The sequence below is a fragment of the Equus przewalskii genome, chromosome 13 (genome assembly GCF_037783145.1).
Source record: "Equus przewalskii isolate Varuska chromosome 13, EquPr2, whole genome shotgun sequence".
In the NCBI taxonomy this organism is placed as follows: Eukaryota; Metazoa; Chordata; class Mammalia; order Perissodactyla; family Equidae; genus Equus; species Equus przewalskii.
The window spans coordinates 12105910-12126858 of NC_091843.1; the positions used below are offsets into that span (position 1 = coordinate 12105910).

The following is a 20949-nucleotide window of genomic DNA, read 5'->3' on the forward strand; positions in this document are numbered from 1 at the left end:
CAGACGAAGAGCAGCATGATAGAACACACACACGTCTGTATTCTTATACCACATAATGATACAACAATCCAGACACTCAAAGATCTGATGAATGGAAAAGTAGATACCAGTTGCCCTGTGGGATGATTTCAGGTTGGAGTATTGGCTCCCTAGACCCACAGCGCTGGGTCATCCAGTCCACTGGCCCCATGTGGACACAGCTACGCTCTCAGCTAGAAGCAGTTCCTCTGATCCTTGCCACTAAGGAATCCAACTCACGTTGTAATTTTTCTTGAAAAGGACTTAGAAGCAACTAACTAGAGTGACGAGGACACAGATGATTCCTTAGGAGGAAGGTTATTCAAGAATATCACTCTTCCTCCAATAAGAAAGCAATAATCAACTTAGAGGTTGACCTCAGACTACAAGTCTTGGCAAGGACCCCTTGGGGACCCTCTTGCTGCCGTCCAGAGCTGCAATGTGGGAAAGGCCTAACGGTCTGCCAGTCGTTTGCTAGCCTGTGGCCTTGGGAAAGTTGTTCGACCTCCCTGAAGCTCAGTTTCCTCATCTGGAAACTGTGGGCAATGAGACCCACTTCTAGGATTTTGAGGATTCAGTCATAAATGTAAAGTACCTAATTCAGTGCCTGGCACCTTGTGAGCTTGTAATAAACCTTGGTTATTATGAATTTTCAGGAGGTTACCAGTTCAATGGCACAAAACTTACCCTGACTGGCTCACAGATGCCTGAGCCCCATCTCTAAGTGTTCCCTGAACAATCAGATCGTTATTGACAATCTGTGTGCAAAGCACTGTAGTCATCACTATCATTTGCCTTCAATAAACTTGTCAGATGAGTTGCCCCATGACAGAGATGTCAATAAAAACTAAAGAGAGTACAAACGGAGAGTTTGAAGAGGAGGATCATGAAACATTTATTTTTTTAAAAGGGGATTCCAAAATTTAAAAAATAAACCGAAACACCTTTCTGTTGATTAAACTGTAAATGAAAACTATTTCAGAATTTTGATATCCACTGGGAGAAAAAGTGGCCTGAAGACGCATCCTTTCGAATCCTCCTTCTCTTATCTACATCCCCTACTCCCCAACCTACAAGGAACGGAGGGTGAGAACCTCTAATCTTATACAAAACTAGCATTTTACAAAAAAGGACAAGGAGGACCAGAGAGCTCAAGGGACTCACTCAATTTCATGTCACCCAGCATAGCTGAGCTGGAAACCACAGGTCTGACATCCTTTCCGATGTTCCTTCCATCCTCCCACAAGGCTGAAGATAAAACCAATGGAACTCACAGCCAGGTTTTTATTTCACTGTCCAATAAATTGGTTTCAACTCAGTCCAGTCTCTCTACTTTAATAATGTGTGTACAGGACCAGTACTTCACGAGGAACTTAATTTTTTCAGAAAGTGATGGCTTTAAATTTTGATTTTAAGTTTCTCCATAAATGAGGTTCCACAGTTTTTATTAAGCCATTTTACGATCTAAGGTTTTCAGTATAGGTTTCTAAATCTTTTGAATGAGAAAAGCAATACTTCAAATTATGCATATTTTATAAAGGCTGCATTTTCATCGGATGATAATATACACATATTATTATTAATATCTTTGAAAAATACAGATGTTTACTCATATATCTCTTCTCTAATGACGTAGTTAATAGATATTTGCATCTTCTTCTGTAAAACAAACACAATAGGTCTTGAATATGGAGTTTGTTGAAGTGCTAACCATACTTATTGCTTACATAAACAAAAGCTATCAAAATTATAAATCTTCAAAAGAAGTAGGTTCTAGAACAATTCACTGCTAAGAAATACCCACAGACATTGTGACTCCATCCCTATAAACAGCTGTACTGCATGGACATCATTAAGATCCTTTTCTCAATTAGAGTTTCAAACAACTTCATCTTTCATTTCTTGTCAAACCACCTGAACAAAAATGCAGCATGTTGCATCACTTGCTGAAGCTATTTCTCCGGTTGAAACATGAATTATGAGTCCTAAAACACATCAGCCAAATCAAGTTGTAACATGGCCCTGCTTTCTTCACTGCACAGATCACAGATAATCTCTTTCTAATACAAGTCATGATCTTGTTTCATTAAGTTAACATTTCCCTTATTTTTCCCTCCATGGTATGTACTAAATTAGCCAGCATGAAGCTGAACATTTGTTCTCTTACCAGGCATACAATAGTTCCCCCTTGTCTGTGGGGGATATGTGTCAAGACCCCCAGCAGATGTCTGAAACCACAGATAGTACCGAACTCTATATATACTATGTTTTTTTTGGAAAAATATCCATGATGAAGTTTAATTTATGTTAGGCACAGTGAGAGATTAACAATAACTAATAATAAAGTAGAACAATTATAACAATATACTGTAATAAAAGCTATGCGAATGTGGCCTCTCAAAATACCTTATTGTACATCACTTCTTGTGATGACATGAGATGATACAATGCAGAGATGATGAGATGATGAGATGAAGGGAGGTGAATGAGGTAGGCATTGTGACATAGTGTTATTTTCAGGTTGTGATCGACCACAGGTAACTGAAACCATGGAAGGCAAAACCGCAGATAAGGGGCAACTACTGTACTTCAGCTCAGGGCTACTCTGACTTTGCTGGGCCATCTGTACTTAGACAATGTGTGGAGTTAGAATGCTAATCTTTCAATACAGGCCTTTCTTTGTCTCTGTAAATAATATGAAAGCACAGTTGGTAGCGTTTAAATTCTAGGATTTTTTTCCATGTGGAAGCTCAAATTCAATTCCAAATGTTGAATATTGTTAAATATGTACTGCTGAGACTACCTCTGAGGCATAGGTGTGTCTCATCAGCAGCAGACTTGAGAAGCTATCATTGCTTCCAGAACAACACAAGGAACTACTTGGAGCACCTACTTCCTGTTTCCATAGGGGTGGACAATTGTTTAAGGCTACCTTTTAGTTGGTGGCAGATTCAGAAATTGTATAATCCTCATCTGAGTTAACTTTCATAAATGAAGCAAAAGGAAAGTTTTTTCCTCATCTTATTTCCTTCAGGGAGAGGACTCAGCACTTTTCTTGTCTACAGGAGCTGATTCAAAAACGTGGGTGATTCTACAACATTCCAAGTTACGGTTGGGCAAGAAGGCAGCAGGGCTTCTGATATGGAGCCCAAAGAGAGAGTACGGGGATGGAGGAGAATTGGCCCCATGTTCCCTATGTCGTGCCCTCTCTCCCTGCTTCAGAACGAGATGTCCTGTATATACTTTCCTGGGATCCTTTATGATGACACAACTCTGTTATCCTCTCTTAGACTGAGTCACCAGTGAAGGTTAGGTTTCTCTAGTGTTTTAGCAACCACCCTCCAACCCAACTCTCTCCTGAGCTATTCTACATCAAAGACAAAATCAAAATAAATTACTTACCCTAATGTGGATTCAAAGAGTTTTAATGGGACTTACACGGTCATTTAGTTGAAATCCCTCATAACATCGGTGGGAAAAAAAAGATCAAGGAGGATAAGAGACTTTCCTAAAGTCATTAGGGCTCACTATGGAGCTGGGAAGAGAACCCTGGTGCATAAATTCCTCTCATGTATATAGATTTATTATTTTCTTTTTCCTTTCTTCCTCCCATGCCAACCACCCCTCCACTCTCCCAACCTTCGCCATACCTGAAAAAAGATCATGGTCATTGTTTTCCTATCTGTGATTTCGTGTTGCCAGGGAGGAAGTTGAAGTTTGGGCACTATTCTAAAGAAGACCCTGTAGGATTTTCAAATGCCCATTGTGGGTGGAATCACAGCTGTAGAAGCGGCCATTTCCCCCAAGTGTTCACAGCTGGAGAGTGACCTCTTATTTTGAGTTGTGAAGGAAGTCCAACGTCTTGGTCAGACACAACTAGATTTGAATCTCCTAGCTGCGTGTGTCTCCAACCTTTACCTCCCCCATAAATACACCAGGGAAAATAATGGTGCCTGGTTCACTCAGATCTTCTGAAGGTTTAATGCACTGTGCCTGCCATATGCTAAAGCCTCGGTAGCTACACAATGCTATCATGATCTTTTCATCATGGACTCAGATATAGCAGAGGATAGTTACAAATTCTCCCTCTGCACTTGAGAATCCAGGGCAGAGCCCACTCATTTGAAGGACTCCCTCTCTGAAAGGCACGTCTCTTGAGTGGCCGGCAATATCCTGTCTTACATCATTTCATTGTGAAGAGGGCTGATATGACATACTGGCTTGAGGCACCATGAACGTGCAATTTTCTGCTTAAAACCACAAGAAAAATAGGACTTCAGACAACAGGGAATTGTGATCCAACTCCAGTTGAGCCACAGGGAATCTCCGTCTCTGCAAGGGGATGTAGACTGACAGATTCACACTTGTCACCACTGGCCAGGGAAGGGCAGATCTGGCCCTGACTCTCCTATTAATTAAATAGGTGGGGAATTTCCCCAGATCAGCATTTACCAACATTAGTCATTTTCCTCCCAGCTTCTGGATTTTCGCTCTATCCAGTCCTTCTCTGGAGCTGCTGCAGCTGCCATTCCATCCAGTCCACCGTTCTTTCATTTACTTAATATTTTTCTTTAAATTGACTTGCTATTTTCAACTTCAGCCTCATCCTAGCTAATAATATCCATGAAATCACAGCTTAGAAGTGCTAGCTATATAAAACTACATATATATATATATATATGTTCCTAATGTGCATTACAACAAATAAATATTAAAATAAAAAAATATTCAACTCTGTGCCTCTTAAAGACATCTTGCACATTTGTACCAAACACACTGACACCCACATGGCGCTCAAACATGTGTTTGGAAAAACTGTCCTAGATGAAAATGTTATTCTTTTTTTTGAAGCAGCAGAGTCTCTACTTTGTGCCTTTTTCTCTTCAAAATGCAGTGCCTCAGAGTGAAATGTCACCAGGAAAAGAAATGCTCTAAAAATGAAGTTTTGATTATGTCCTACAGCCCAGATAGAAAACTCAGAGAAGAGCCCACACGCTACTTTTCATCCTGGGCACTGATGATTAAATGTGTTAAAATGCTATTTATTTTCCAACAGGCTACTTGGGCTTGGCACCATGTAAATCCAAAGTGTTTGTAGAGGTTCCCTTGGGGACAAAGGAAAAGTCATCTGTATAGATCAAACGTGTATTAGCTACATTAGCAATTGGTCCCTGGAGACTGATAAAGACCTTTTTAGACAGATTTCACTGCACAGCTTTTAAAGAGTTTTCATTGAACTAGCCTTGGGTATCATGGGTTTGGGGCTTTATTCATGTCCTAAGCGTCAGAAAAGAAAGATGGAAAATGAGAAGCTGGGATGAGGACGGCTACCTTCGTTGCAGGCAAACCTCCATACCACAGCCACGCTCCTTTCCCCCATCAATATTTCATGTTCTCAGAGTCATAAGAAAACACATCTGTTGCCTTCCTGCATTGTAATGTGTAGGATGGTGGAAAGATTATTACAGCACAGGTTCAAGAATTTAAAAATTCATCACCTTCTCAATTTAGAAAACTGATATATGGTTAGGACTTCTGACGGCTTTATAGGTTGAGATGACCAAGGAGGCCAGAGCGCCGTTCCTGAGAAATCTATGGAGTAGGGGATGCAGTGAGAGGGAGGGGGTGGTTGGAACTGCTACTGCTCAGGCTGCAGACTGAGCCAGTGAGGAGGAGGCCTCAATACTTTGGCTTATTGTCAAAGGAGGGTTTGCTTTGTATCACGGCAGTGTGTGGGGGAATAGAGAGAGAGAACGCTGCCTTGGTTGTAAGCTCAGAAGCAAAGTCCAAGTTTTCAATAGGTACGTACTCTTCCTGCTCCTCCCACACTCCAATGATCTTTCCACCATAGCACAGTGGTTCCCAGGGCCTTGCTCAGTTCTGTGTGTGTGTGTGCAGAACTTGTAAGCTCCCTAGCAAAGCGACCTTCTTTCAGAACTCTGGACAGTTACGTAATATTCCTCTGAAGACCTTCCAAATTATTAATCTGAGTTGGTTTGACTCCTTTCCTTTCACTACTGGACACATTTCAGAGACTTATACAATCTTACAATCATCCTCTCCATCCCCACTAACTGGGATGCTCATAGCCCTCCTCACACTGGACGGGCCCAGCCCATGCTTATGAAGGACTGGCTACAGCAAGGGTCACCAGGAAACTGGCACTTTCAAGGGCCAGAATCAAACCTTTGTATTTCCCACAGCTGCCTCACAGAAACATGAAGGAAAGTGTAACCTGCAGGAAAATAATTAAGGAAGGAATGAGTCTAACTTTCAGGCCTGGTAGATTATCTCGTAATCTTATCCCCTGTGGCCTACCCTTTTCATGATGGTAAATCTTAGGGACACCACGACCAGTGTGTGTGCCATCCTGGACATCTCACTGTGGCTGACAAACATGTTACTGCTTCTTCTCTGTCTCCTTCCCCGAGACTGCCTTTCTCATTTGTCTTGTTCCTTAGTCATGTCTCTGGGCCATCAAAGATAGGCATTGCTCAGAAAGCTGGTTTTCCTTGACCTGTAAGTATGAGACACAGATGTTCTGCGACATAAGCCTGGAGGAATAGGCAGCTGGGAGTGAATGTCTGCTCCAGCCAACTATCCACAGAGCAACTTTCCCATAAAGTTGGACACTTAGTGGGATACACTCAGATTGTCACTTAAAGAAGATGACACCTTCTAAGAACTCCTGGGTAATAGAGTTGAAACAGAAGCATTAAGTTGCCACGAGAAGCATTTACCAATAAATAAAAATGAAAATCTTCATTCCTTCCACTCTTAGTCAACAAGCAGAATGCTGATGCCTGAGGGTTCTACATAGGTACCTCTGCCAAGGCAGCACCTACCCTCGGGGGGGAGGTTGTTGTCAAGGGAGGTCTGCAGAGCAAACTAGTACTATTATCACTTCAACAGGGACAGAGCAATGCTGGGCCTTAGGATGATCTTTCTAAAATGGAAATCTGAATGTCATCCCTACTTAAAAATTCTTTGATGGCTCCATAACCTAGAGGACAGAGCCTTCATTGCATTCCATCACCTTTAGCTCCTTCTCTAGCATCTGCCTTTTCAGTAATGCCATATTGCTTGGATGATCTCATCTGATGTTATACTTTGAGTCTTTATATCTGAGGTTTTTCTCTATTTGGCAAAGTTTTATTTCCATTCCTCTATTTCTTAGACATAGGAAATGATTCCTATACATCCTTCAAGACCCAGTCAAACACCTCCTTTGAGGGGATTCTCCATACCCTTTGTGCTCCAGGTGTAACAGTCTAACTTTTATGTTAAATGACTTATTTCCTATAAAGCACTTAGACAGTGACTAGCCCATATTAGGTGTTCCATATTTTTTAAAACTTATTATTATTGCCCTTTCACTGTATTTATTATCTTATATTAATAGTATTTAGCTCACCTGCCTTAAGCCCCTATTAGACATAAAGCTCCTGTCCACGACTTTGTAGAACCACTAATTTCTTGCCAATGTTTGGCACATAGTAGGTCTCAGACAGGCTGTGCTAAACTAAAATGGATGAAAGCAGTTTGAGTGTCTGGGCATTCTACATGGTACCTGGTTCCTTACTGCAGGGACCCACCATGCAAAAATTTGGAGGAAGGCTCTTCTCAGTTCTGTTCCAAGCGGAATAAGCTTCATACTTTACTTTAATTCTATCTGGGCACTACTATCCAGTTGCATTACATACCATGCTAGGGCTCAGAAGCCACACCTTTTAGGAGCAAAAGCAGCAGATGCAAGACAAGAGCTTGCTCTCCTCTGTCCATTACTCTAATCAAGCTATGTGTTACTGTGCCTTTCCTTAATCTGATTTGAGAAGGGCCTTAATAGCAGGGTAGAAGCAAAGAATGGAGCCGGTTCCTTAAAAAGCTGCTCACTCTAATGGCAATTTTGTTGTTGTCCATTGTGACAATTGCGGCCCCCGACTGGGGCCAATTGTTGCACTCAGATACAAGCATGAGGCCCTCCTGAAGTTGCACGCATGTTTGATGGCACAAGCCAGCCCTTCCTGATTTAATTAGAGTTTTTTTCCTCTCTCCATCTCTCTTGACCTTCCGCTTGATTGGGTAGTGAAGTATTCCTAGAGAGCAATAATCCTGGAAGCTCGACATCAACCCTCACGGCTATGAAAATGACAGAGCTGTCAAAGTCTCAGCCTTACGACTTCCGGATGGGGTCAGCTTGGAGATGTCATAGAAGAGAAACTGAACAACCAGGATCCGTTTAGAGAAAAAAATGAAGAGTTAAGTAAATAAAAGGACCCAAACAATGACAATGGGAAGCTTTAAATTTCAGCTTACGCAGAAAACTTTTGCCTTCCTGCGTGTACCATTAACACAGTGATTTAGTAATTTCCGTGGAAGCTGCCAACCCCTTGCAATGCTATTAGTGTCAGAGTCAGGGAAAATGAGGAAGTCTTTTTTTCTCCCAGAGTATGCAAACAGAAGCTTAGAAACATGTTTGCATTTGGATTGGATGATCTAAACCAACAAAGTTCAACCTTTTCACTAGGAGCTGTGAGCTGTTTGACAAGACCTACTTTTCATCAGGCAGGTTCAAAGTCTACACACTGCAGAGGCTTCCTTAATAAGAGGGACTAATAAGATTATTTCCTTAAAGATCTAACTTTGGCATCCATCCTCCTACCAGACAGCAGAGCAGATTCATTCTCTAAATTGCTTACCTTCAAAAGAAAAGCTCTGTCGACGGGAGCAGGGTCCCAGCATGGCACACCAAGATGCTGTTAGTAGGATTCTCATTTGGATTTGAAGTGGCTATTATTTTTGTCTCTCTCCTTTTTCTTTCCTGGAATTTTTTTCTGTCACCAAAAAATTAATTTCTCAAACTAAATACAAAGATTGCATTTCAATGGGATAAGTCAGAATCACTGATGATTTGCCTATTTCTAAAATCTCTCCAACATCTTGCCTCCATTTTGCGACGTATTTAGCTAGCTATGAAAAAAAAAAAATTAGTAAACATAGGCACATTTCTGGGCAAGTAGGCTTTAATGTTGGGAGAGAGAAATGGGGCATATCTGTACCTGTATTAAGTATAAATAGAACAGAGCAAAGGATTCTATTCAGAAAATTTTTTTCTGAGCTTATATTTTGACCCATTTGGGATCACAACACAAAATCTTCAGTTGAATGGGGAGGTTTGAGGAAGAAAAATCATGTGATCATCAAATTGTATTCCCTCTAACTTCCCACCTCCTGCCTTCCTGTATCATGAGTTATGTGATCTGCTGAAATAATGAGCCATTTTCACTCTCCCATCTATGGGTGGGATGACATACAGCCATTTAAAATTGGTCCTGTTTGAAGAAAAGTGATTTAAAAATGGAGACCATTTAAACAGGTCACTGTATTTCTCAAAGGTGAAACAGTGATCAGTGTATGACATTTAATGATCTAAAAGAGGCATGAAAAAGAATTTTCTCCTGATGAAATTGGAGTCGACTTTCTTCTCAGGAGAGAGAGGATTGAGGCCATCTGTGGAACTTAGTCCTTTCTGGCCTCCAATGACTGAATCAGTATCTTGTGCAGCTCTGTATCCTAATGCCCGTCATCCTGGAGGATACCGCATTTTACTGACTCTATCATGTACATTTCCCTGCTCATTTTAACATTTATGAAATAGGAATTCCTCTTGCAACTGATGGCATGTCATAGTTTAATTGGCAAAAGCTTTTCCTCTCTTATTCATACGTAAGATAGCAGTAAGTTATTTTGCAAGTGAGTGCACTTTAGGATTGATGGAATATTGTTGTAGATACTTAGTAAATCTTGCTTGGATAAATAACTGAATGAATGAGCCACCTCTTCACAGGATTCCCAATATTTAAGAGATCAAATATATTTAATAACAAAGAAAATTTTAAACTTTTGCATCATTGACCGAGATACAAATTTTTTTATCCTTCATAGACATGTTAAAAACAAAACAAAGAAACAAAGGCAGGCCAAAAATGGCAAGGGGTTTCCATATCTCTTAAAATTTATATAATAATATAAGGAAAGTAACTGACATTTGCTATGCCAGGAACTTTCTACATATTTTCTTTCAGAAGTTCCCTATGGTAGGGATTACTAGTTGTTTACAGATGAGGAAGCTTCTAGAGGCTAACACAGTTGCTCAAGACCCAACAGGCAGTAAATGTAAAAGCCAGGTTTGAACCCAGGTGTCTCCAACTCAGGTTTGGCACTACTTTCTGCCAATTCTCAAGAGCAGTTTTTCCACTAGCGGTTGGTCAGTGTTCACTTGGCCATACTGGAAACTAGGGCTCAGGGCAGTAGTGTTCAGGTTGTTTTAATACCCAAAACAGTGGTTTCCAAACTGCTGCTTTGGAATCTCCTGGGGATCTTTAAAAAATACAAATGCCTGGATCCTACCCCTAGACATTCCGACTTCACGGGTAGGGGGTGTGACCTGGGCATTCGGATTTTAAAAGCTCCCCAGATGCTGCTAACACACCACAAGCTTGGGAACCACTGCTCTAGGAGATTTTCATGTTGTTCTAGAGAAATGAGACAGACAACTCCTTCCTGGTGGGAAATTTGCATGAGCAATCGCATACAGAACTTCTTCATCCGCTTGTTATTATTTTGCCTCTTTCTTAAGTCACACATGGCATATTTTAGAGGCTCTGTCTTTTTTAGAAACTACACTTATTAAGTCACCTTTAGTTAGCTTTCCCATGGACTTGTTAATGACGTCCCATTAAATCAAAATAAAAGGAATTTGGTCATTTATTTACAATGTGTAGTCTTTTCACGAGTGAACACAGAATTCGTCTTCTTATTTTATTTCCTAGTGAGAAGAGCTTGATCGATGTCCAATTTTCTTTGATAACCACCCTTCCTTGCTCTTGGTTTATAAGTGGGCCAGCCAAATGGCATCAACCTTAGGCCTGGCCAGTTAGCATATTTTATTTCCACGCCCCAAAAATTGGTTCAGGGATGGGCCCATGACCCCACTGGAGGCCAGGGCTGTTATTGAAATTGTTGGAGAATTGTGCAGTAAAGAATTAGCCTTTCTTAAAGAGAAGTCTGGTCTCTGCCCTTGGCTCCTGAGAGGTAATCTCTAAGTCCTCAGAATGACTTGCCTGATAAGATACTTTGTTTACCTGGGGAACTTGGGCCACATGGGACAGTCTCAGGATGTGATTTATGGTGGGGGCTTTGGACCATGTGGTAACTTGACCTCTGGAGGGACTAGAGACTAAAGGTCAGCCACATGGGTGGTCATCATGTCTCTGTGACCAAGCTCCAATAAAAACTCTGGACATCAAGGCTCAAGAGAGCTTCCTTGGTTGAAAACACTCCATGTATATTGGAACACATTGTTACTGGGAAAAGTTAACCCTGTCTATGACTGAATTGGGAAAGTACAACTGGAAGCTTTGTTTTTGGAACTTTCCCTGACTCTGTTCCATGAGTCTCTTCCCTTGACTTAATTTAATCTATATCCTTTAACTGTAATAACCATAACTGTGAGTATAATAGCTTTCAGTGAGTTCTATGAATCCTTCCAGTGAATTATTATAACTGAATGATCTTGGGGACTCTTGAATTTACAATTGGTATCAGAAGTGAGGGTGATCTCAGGGATCCCCCAGCTTTGCAGTCAACGTCAGAAGTGAAGGTGATCTTGTGGATTTCCTTGACGCTGCAGGAAGAGAATCTTCTTTTCCACGACACTGTATCTTCACAGGATGTAAGCTGGAGTTGCCGATGGCCATCTTTATCACCAAAGAAAAAGCCAACAGGGAAGAGAAGGGTCCGATGATATTCTTTGAGCCCCATCTTAATTGAGATGCTCTCATTTGTAATGCACTACACTATTTCATTGGGTTCTTGCAAAGAATCAGTTAAATAGCATGATATGTGAAAGAACTCAGTATAATGCCTGGAACATGGTCAGGGGCTTGATAATTCTAGCCAATTAATCATTATTACTGTCATTTTGATTTTTAATATTTTCCTATTGAAAAAAAATTTAAAAGCTCAGTGAGCCTAAAATTAGACAATGATGTGCCGGCTGTGCTGACTCTAGGTGACTCTGTCCTACTCTACCTCCAGTCTCTCACAGACTAGTCTGGCATCCTCTGGTTCACTCAATTGCTTGCACCTGTCCCTCTTAACTCCTGAGTTTCAGATACGTTTGGGAGCACACTTAGGACTGTCTGTGATAAAATATGCATATTTCCTGAAACCCAAAGTATTCTCACTGAATGTAATAAGTGGAAAGTTATTTTACAGGAAATGAAAATCCAAGATTAATACTTTCCAATGCCATCTAGTCCCCTCAGGACAATTATTCACCACACTGCAGCACAATAAACTTGCAAAATGTGGGAACTTGTTCTCTCTGTGGGTTTCTAGAATAAGTAAACTCCTGAACCTACCCCAAATCAGCTCCTGGATGCTGTATGCACCACCTCACCTCACTAAAGTGGAAGCAGGTTTTTCAGAATACAAGACTTTAAACAAATGCATGGCCACTTCCCCAGAGCTGAGCAAAGGTACAGGAAAAATAAGTCACAGATTTAAAACTAATCAATCAGTACACAATCATTGATCTCTATTTACTAGCATTGTGGGAGGTAAGTTACATCATCACTGACCCCAAGGAACTTGTAATATTCATTCATTCCCTCCTTCAGTCAACAAATATCTACTGAACTTGACTCTGTGCCAAGCACTTTGCTAGATGCTAGGAAACAAAATGCCCTTGTGGACTTAGAGTTTTAAAGAGCAGCAAATCCTAAACATGGGTCATTGCAAAAGCCACATAAAAATACAGGTATCTGAGCCTTTACTCAAGACTATTGTATCAAAAATGTCTCAGGGGACCAGAAACCCATTCTTTTAATAAGTGGCTCCCATGACTGTTGTGCTTAATCCAGTTTCAGAAACACGGGAATGGAGGATAACACACATGCATGAAAACAGTCTAATAAAAGGCAGTGTTTATGTGTTAAGTGGCAAATGAGTGGTACACTGAGGAGTTAGCCAAGGGAGAAATCATTTCAGACAATGCCCCTCTTACATTCTCCAAATTGCTATATAATAATGACCTATTCCGAGTTTATTCAAGCTGCCAAATCATGATGCCTCCCCAAGCATTACCACAGATCTGCGATGTTCATTTCCAGGTGGAGAGTCACCAACAATGAGTCAAGCAGTAGCTTGTCCATACACAGTCTCGCCCTCTCACTCAGCCTCAAACACCGTACAGTTCAAAGGACGAAGTCTCAAAAATTCCACAGCCATAAGCATTCTCGCCTTAAATCATTCTTCTATCCCACCATTTTGGGGTGGCTGTTAAATGTGATGTTGGCTTACCTCTTTCCCTAGGGCCACATATTTTCAAATTTTCTTTCCTAGTAAAAGAAGCTGACCTCCGACGGTCAGGCTGCCCGGCGATTGCTGTACGTTGAGTCAGCTGTCTAGAGATGGGATAAAGCTCAATCTTTAAAGTAGGGGTGGGGCAGTGAGCAGCCCTGCGTTTGATTCCTGACTTCGAAATCGAATGTGGAGTGACTTTGAAAAGTCTGTTTCATGTCTCTGAACCTCAGTTTCCTAATCTTTATGAAGGGAGGGAGCCCAGAGTGAGGCTTAAATGAGATAATGCATATGAAGAGAATAAAATAGAATATATGGCCACCAAGAAGCAGAGATTATTAGTATTATTGTTCCAATTTACTGGCAACTAAAGGCTTAATAACTTTAGTATAAGACATGTAACCCAGGAAGTGAGTTCTTCTCCTTCCTGCCACCCACAGCAAGCTCTCCTTTTTCAGTCTCGGGGTGGAATGTCGAAGTATGTTGAAATGGAGAAGCTCTGCAAACTGCGCTTCACAGCATAAGATCGTCTTTTCCCCTCTCTGTTTTTTCTCATGCCACAGTAACGATATTATAATAGTGTAACAGAAGCCAGAAAAATAAACTTAAATACATTTTTAAAATAAGATATTATAAAACATCCTTCTTTGGTTTTTAAATAAGAGAAGATCATCTATCAGCCAATTTTGGAAGGGGTTTGTATGCCAATTAAAAACAAATTGGGCAGGCATGAAGGAACTTTCTGAGATGATGGAAATGCTTTAAAACTGGATTTTGAGGATGATTGCACAACTGTATAAATTTACTAAAAATCATTAAAATGTACACTTGTATGTGAATTGATATGTAAATTATACCTCCATAAAGAGACATGGCAACTAAAAATAAATAAATTAATAAACAAAAAAAGAGAGGAAGGAAGGAATGATGTTTAACCTCTGAATCACAGTATTTATGCCTCAGTTTTAAACAGTAATGTTACTTTCACAAACTCTAAAGTATCAGATCTGTGTCCTGGTAATTGAAAATTTAGAGTTCCATAGAAGCCCTACAGGTCTGGTGCTTCCTGAATTGTGATCTGATACTAACACAGAAAGTAGAGTTGCTCCTGGAAATAAAGAAAAGTGGAGAATGGGAAACTTGCGATTGGTTCCTTTTTCTGTCTTCATCGAAGACTCTTCTTCTCCCTGGTTCACTCCTGCAAGATGCTCTAACACTCTCTTTAAATTTCCCATTGATCAAAATCTACTCTCAAATCTTTATCTGTTCAAAGGAGCAGAGACAGCAAGTCAGGCAAAGGTAGGCAGAGCCGAAGATGCTTAGGAGCCATTCCTCCTTGCAGGACCCTCGATTGGTGAAATTTTATGTGTCAGACCATGGGTGTTGGGAACAATGAGGCATTCTCTAGTCCTCTCCTGCTTCCCATGTAGATGACCACATAAGAGAAATCTGAGCCAGGCAGGCAGATTTGATGTTCACTGTGTAAGAAGTAGAGAATTTGATAAAATCAAAGCAACGATTTTTAGCAATTATTGATTTGCCACTTTTCTTGTCTTTGCCTGAGGCTCTCCCTAATGCCTCCTACATGAGGTATTCAGCTTCGTCCGCACTCAGGTCTCCGCTGGTACATGCCTGCAGTTGGCAACTCTTCCTGCAAGCACTCATTTGATTTTCTCTGAATACACAAGGTTAACGTTCAGTTCTAGGCCTCATGCAAGTTAATATTTGGCATCCCAGGAAATAACCGTTAGTCTCCTAGTGAAAGAACGAAGGTTGACAGGTATGAACCTTGTTGAGACATCAAGAATTGCATTACAATGTGTGTACACTTACTCAAACCAACATGAGTGCTTGATCACTCTGATGGAAATCGGGAAGACCCATTTAAATGATCAGAAGACCCAATACAGAAGCCTACCACTAGGATTTCACATCATCATCTCATTTAATGCTCCTAATAACTCATAGGGAAAGGTGTTATCATAGATGAGTCATGGAAGGGTCAAGAAATCTATCGGAGGAAATGTTAGGTGTGAAGGTATGATTAGTCTTGACCCACACTCCTCAATGAGGTCCCGGGGGTCTTAAGCAATGAAGGGTCTCACACTTACTGGGGTTTTTCCTCTCCAACTTAATTATCCCTCCCCTTTCCCTATCTGTTAGCTGCACCTAGCTCTCTAAGCTAGGTCAAGGTACCCAAGCATCATGCCCCCACCAGTCCATGCATACAAATCTTAAATGTGGGCCAGATTCATGATCATCCCTCAAGAGACAACCCCCCCACCCCCTGCTAAGAGTTGATTCCAATCTACCTTACTTCACTCTCACTTCCCCGGATCTCTGCTTCTGCATCCCTCCGTTTCAATCTCAACTCTTCTTGAGTCTCCCCCAACACGGGATCTCATTTATCCATCAAGTCTTTGTCTCAGTTCCCCTCTCTCCATCCCGTCACCTTCTGTTCATAGCTCTGTGAATGCCAGTCATCTTGCTCAGTTGTATTTATCTGTTTAGACGATTGGCATTCCTTGCTAACTGTTAGTTCCATTAGGAAATGAAACATTACCTACTGCTATACTTTCAAGGCCTAAACCCTGCCAGGCACATTCCAGGCACTAACTTACTGACTGAGGAATGAATAAACTCAGTCCTTCATAACCAGTCACCAAGAAATAATAACGATAATAATAATAAAAATAAGTTATTCCTTCAGCGGTCAGGTCATTTCTTTATGAAATACAAAGTTGCCAAAATATTCCCAGTCCCCATAGCATTGGGACACTTTGATCCTTGGGACAGAGAATGTTTTCTCCCAAATGCAAGGCTTTAAAAATACAGGAAAAAAGAGAAGTGCTATTCTTAGTTGGCCAAAGGCCTTTATGTGAAAACTGATCATATGGAATTAGAGCATTGTTTTTCAAGGCAGTGGTTTTGAGACACCCAGAAGTAAGATCTAGAACAAAGGAAGATCTAATACACTCCAGAAATCAGCCTATTCATCCACTGGGACTACTGGGTATAACCTTCATAGTGTTTTCTAAAATTAATTTGGTCCCTGAAGGAATTCGTTCACTAGGGAATCAAGAAAGTCTGCAATGATTGAAGGGACCCCCAGACAAAGAATGACTGGAGACACAAATAGGGTAGGTGTGTTATTTTACACTTATCATGGCCTCATGGAAACACACATAAAGACAGCAGCCATTGGCAAAGCCCGTGGGGCTGCCGGCGTTCCTCTGCTGATGCCCAACAGAACTGAAATTCACTGGAAATCAAGTAGCAGATTATGTGTGCTGCAAGACTTGAAAACTAACACGCAGCCTAATGAGCATATTATAACTGCAGGCTCTGCTTGTTAACTGTTGAAAATATTTTCACAGGCTTTGGGTATGGCAGGATAATGCTAGTTCTGAGACGTCTATGCTGAAAGGGAACTCTGTGTAAGCCAGGCTTGAGCAAGTCACCTGGATAATGTCAGTGATTAGAAATGAATCATAGCATGTCCTGGACTTGGGTGTTCCATGACAAACTCCATTGGTTTTCTCAGAGACCAGCAGGTAAACAGCTTCGTCAGGCTCAGTGAAGTGAAGGGCTGTCAAGTTCCTACCAGAGGAGCTTGGTGCTCCTCTGATCTGTGAAATAAAACCCAACTCAAGATTTGCCTTGAATAGGAACTGGGAAAATTCTTATATGACATCAGCGGCATTTTGTAAGAGCAAATTTATAAGGGATGACTTTGGGCATAGAACATACATATATTATGCAGATAAAAGGGAACTTAACAGATTGGCCAGTCAGATATGTTACCCTCATGCAGGTAAACATCATCCAATTTTCCAGAAAAGGCTTCTGAGGTCAAGAGAGGTCAAGGGGATTGACAAGCAACTTATCTGTTTGGTGAACATGGGGCTGCATGAATTGGAAATTTATTTTTGACACTTATTTTTACAAGGAGTAAGACTGTTATTTCTCGTTCATTGGTATGGACTCTGTACACTGGAAGGCTTTATATTTACACAGCACAATCACATACATTTCCTCATTTGGGTCTGCACACAACACTGGGTGCTAATATTGACCAAATTCTCTCAGTGGAGAGTCTCAGTTGGCAGTGCTCATTTGTGATCTTGGATAGTTACTAAAATGCACATACCTTGGCCCCACCCCAAACTCACTGAAACAGAATGTCTGGGGGTGGAGCCCAGGTATCTGAATTTCGGCAAAGAAAAAAAAGCTGAAATGTCCCATGAGTCTGATACTCATCAAACCACTATCATCATAGATTATGATAATCTATGGACTTTGATAATCTGCAGACTGGGGATGGAGATACCCAGATGTATCCCAGTATATCTTCCTTTTGATCCTGCCTTTAGGAGCCTGAAATTATTGTTAGACCTACTAATCACTCAGTGGTAAGGATCTGCCGAAATTTTCAGGACTCCCTGAAAACATGCGTGTCTGAGAAGAGATTTGCATGAATACCACTCAGTTCACAGTTAGAGGAAAGCATAACGCAGGGCCTCTTGATTAATGCTTCTGTCCAAGGTTAGTCTTTCCTGTACCCTTCACAGCCTTTACCCTATCACGTACTACCATTGACTCAACAATTCTTCTGTAAGTAAATCTGTTTTTTTTCCCCCAACTAAATGCTCTCGATGAAAAAGAAAACTGTCACTGCGAGAAATGTAAAACAAACTTCATCTGCCATATATAGGAGGCAAAGGTAAAAATAGATAGAACGAAGAGAAAGCAAGATTATAAAAATACCAAATCAAAGATGTTCTCCTTGATTTAATCTGAAGGATTAACAAGGAGTTGAAAAAGGAATAATTTCCTTATTGTGTGATCCAAAGTCGTTTAATGCACATTGCTGTGCATCTAAAACCTCAAATCACCTCTTGTCCTCCAATATCATCCCGAGTATGCCCAGAGGAGGGCTCCCCACTCTGATCCTACTGGGAGGGTACAGTTAAGTGCCTCTCCAGAAAGCCTTGGTGATGAGCACTGTGGAAGAAGCCTTAGAGGACAGATGCTTTGGGGTCTGGGCGTCACTCACGGGGTTGGGCCCGTGAAGCCCACGCGGCCCCCTTGGACTTCAAATTTTGTCCAAGGTCACTCAAGCTCTGCCTACTCATAATAACCACCGAAGCCTCCTCCTTAGGTGTTCATGGCAGCGCAGAGGTGGGGACAGTTGGGAAGGAGAGAGAAAAATGCTCTTTTATTCCGGGTTTGAATCTCATCAAGGGTAGGGTTCAGCATACTAAGTCCTTTCCTGACTGTAAAGACAAAAAGATAAAATAGCTCCCTCAACCACAGTGGAGTTTCGTGTGTCTTTGACAAGCAGCATAATTAAGATCTAGCATAAACACAGGGCCTCGGAGGACAGTAAAAGCTGACTAAATGGGAATTTGTTCTGTTTGGCTTTTCTTTCCTTTATTTAGTTTTCCTGTGGAAGTTTCACTTTGAAGCAGGGCCGGCCCTAGGCAAAAGTGCGGAGTCTGTCGTCTATGGGATACACTACCCCATGCCATCTCACTCCTTTGGGGCCGCATCCGCACGTCAGTCAATGCCACCCACCCAGAAGAGCTTCCCGCATAGGTGCACAGCCCGTCCTCAGTGCATGCTGGCTCTTCCAACCTCCTTCCTTCGATGAAGGAGTTCAATGCCGGGCATTGCGCTACACAGTCAGAAGTTCTCGTCCTGCCTCCTCTTATCAAACACAGTGGACTGTGTCTTAAACCACCAAAACCTTCTCCTGTGCTGTGGACTGGTGTGCGTGGGGAGTAGGTGGCCAGCAGTGGTTTCTTTGTTGTTAACAAGGGCATTTCAAAGGAGTGACCCCCTTACAATCTTTAAGTTCTAGAAGGCTGAAGGAGATGGGGCTTGGGAGCAGGAGGTCTCGATGAAGGTGCTGGTTAAGTTAAAGTCCATGTGGTTGGTGGAGGCGAGGCTTTGGCCCTGGAGTTAGCCAAGCTGCGTCCAAATCCTAGCCCTCCCGTTGTTTTAGCTGAATAAACTCAGGCATTTAACGGAATCTTTCTAAACATCAATGCTTTCATCAGTAAATAGGGCTGTCAGGATGAGTAAATGGAATAAATCATGGAAAGCACTTTGCATAGTCCTTGGAATTTAATAACCACTCACTAAACATTTATTGTCAGTATTATCCATATTACCAAACATTATCCATATTACTAAAATGGTACCAGAATGATCTATTGGCCAGAACGACTCAATTCCAGCACATGCAACTTTTGTGGGGTCAGAGCACATTGCGTGGGATCCATGCTTCCCCCATAAACTAATAAAGAAGCTTTTTTTCCCCTGCAGCTGTCAGTCAGCAACAAGTTTCCTCTCCTTCCTTTTCTGATACAGTACTCATTTTTGACACATAGCATCACTCTTCATTTCCTAGACAGTGGCCAAAAGGCAGTGATCTCGAAGGCAATGAGAGAATTAATTATAACATGCAAAACACACTCAACCTTCAGATCTGAAATGACAGGTAAATAGCACAATCTGAAAGGATTACAGTCTCCTTCCTCAGAAAGTGCTTACATGTTAAAGGGGCTTCTATTTACCCACCATTCACATCACGATGGAAAAATGACGACCCACAATAAAGCTGCTATTAGCCCTACTGCCACAAATGCTTGCAGGTGCTATCACAGGGAGAAATGAGCATCTATCCTCCAGTTTCAAATTAGTCCATAATGGGTAATTTGATGCAGCCGTTATTTCTAAACAAGAAATTCCCTAAATGCTAATTGCTTCTGAGAGCTGTTCAGTTAAAGGGGACAAATATTTCCGCTCATTAAAGGGGATGCCATTTAGAATGGGTCCCAGTTAATGCAAGGAAGCTTTAAGTGGGATGTCATAAGAAAAAGGAGGTCAGGATTCCAGGGATCAAGGGACACCTCCCACACACCAAGGTGTTTGACTGGAGAGCCTTGGGCTGACTTTGGCTCAAAAATTAGCAGACACCGGGGCCAGCTCAGTGGCTTAGTGGTTAAGTTCATGCATTCTGCTTCAGCAGCCCGGGGGTCACTGGTTCAGATCCTGGGTACGGACCTAGTGCTGCTTATCAAGCCATGCTGTGGCAGGCATCCCACATATAAAATAGAGGAAGATGGGCACAGATGTTAGCTTAGGGCCAGTCTTCCTCTGCAAAAAGAGGAGGATTGGCTGTGGACGTTAGCTCAGGGCTAATCTTCCTCAAAAGAAAAAAAATTGCTAGATATGACTGCAGTGAGAACATATTTCTTCATGTCAGCCATTGCTAAGTCCCCACCACAGCAAAAACACTTAAACAACTGTCAACCTCAGGCTAAGATTAACAAGTTGAGATTCTACTTCCTTATTACCACTAAGAACTTCTCTGTGTGCTATTTAGTAGGGGCTTGTGACAAACTGGACAGTGGTCCCTGTTTTGCTCCTGCAGGTAGTGGAGTTTATGTCTTCTGTTGACAAATGCCATATTGATGGTATGAATGAGAAAAGAATGAGATAAAAAATTTACTCTTGGGGAGGACATGGCTGACTCAAGTTGCATCAGACCTTGAAAGA

General features: G+C 41.5%; 1 protein-coding gene across 10 annotated transcripts in view; it reads right to left on the reverse strand.

The window, feature by feature from the left end:
* Positions 1–20949, reverse strand: part of TENM2 (teneurin transmembrane protein 2) — a 1162025-nt gene that overhangs the window by 403668 nt on the left and 737408 nt on the right. The gene's annotated exons all lie outside the window — the stretch shown is intronic.